Source organism: Rutidosis leptorrhynchoides, chromosome 6 (genome assembly GCF_046630445.1).
Source record: "Rutidosis leptorrhynchoides isolate AG116_Rl617_1_P2 chromosome 6, CSIRO_AGI_Rlap_v1, whole genome shotgun sequence".
In the NCBI taxonomy this organism is placed as follows: domain Eukaryota; kingdom Viridiplantae; phylum Streptophyta; class Magnoliopsida; order Asterales; family Asteraceae; genus Rutidosis; species Rutidosis leptorrhynchoides.
Genome location: NC_092338.1, coordinates 102,519,389 through 102,520,101, shown reverse-complemented (window position 1 = coordinate 102,520,101; position 713 = coordinate 102,519,389). Strand labels below are relative to the sequence as shown.

The 713-nt window shown below is 38.4% G+C and overlaps 1 non-coding gene across 1 annotated transcript; it reads left to right on the top strand.

Moving 5' to 3' along the window:
• The first annotated feature begins 281 nt into the window (after nt 1–281).
• Nucleotides 282–388, top strand: LOC139856564 (small nucleolar RNA R71). Its single transcript, XR_011762037.1, has one exon. It is a non-coding gene; the product is annotated as a small nucleolar RNA R71 (small nucleolar RNA).
• Nucleotides 389–713: the final 325 nt, after the last annotated feature.

Sequence of the window (713 nt, the reverse complement as noted above, 5' to 3'; positions counted from 1 at the left end):
AATGACGTGTTCGTCCATATGGATTTGGAGCGATCGTCACATCTATCTTTGCGGAAATGGAATCAAAGTCATGGCTAGAATCGGCTCTAGCCGCTTTAGATGATCTAACGATGTCTTTTTCTTGATGTCACTCATGTGAGTGGGAGGCTGTGTTATCAATAATTTTGTAAGCTTCAGTTGCGGTTTTCTTCATAATGGAACCACCAGCTGCTATGTTGATGTCTTTTCGTGTAGTAATGTCGCATCCTTGGTAGAATATTTGTACTATTTGATAAGTGTCTAAACCATGTTGAGGACATCCTCTCAACAACTTTTCAAATCTTGTCCACGCTTCATATAAAGTTTCATTTGGCTTTTGTGTGAACGTAACAATTTCTCCTTGAAGTCTCACGACTTTGATGCCGGAAAGAATCTTTTAAGAAATTTTTCAACTAAAACATCCCATGTGTCAATCGCCCCTTCAGGTAACGATTCTAACCAATCTTTGGCTTCTCCCTTTAAAGTCCAGGGAAATAACATGAGATAGATCTGTTCATCCTCAACTTCTCTGATTTTAAATAGAGTACAGATCCTATTAAAGGTTCGAAGATGTTCGTTTGGATCTTCTTTTGGCGTACCACTAAATTGGCATTGATTAGTTACCATGTGTAGGATTTGTCCTTTGATTTCATAATCTGGCGCATTAATGTCTGGTTGAGTAATTGCATGACCTT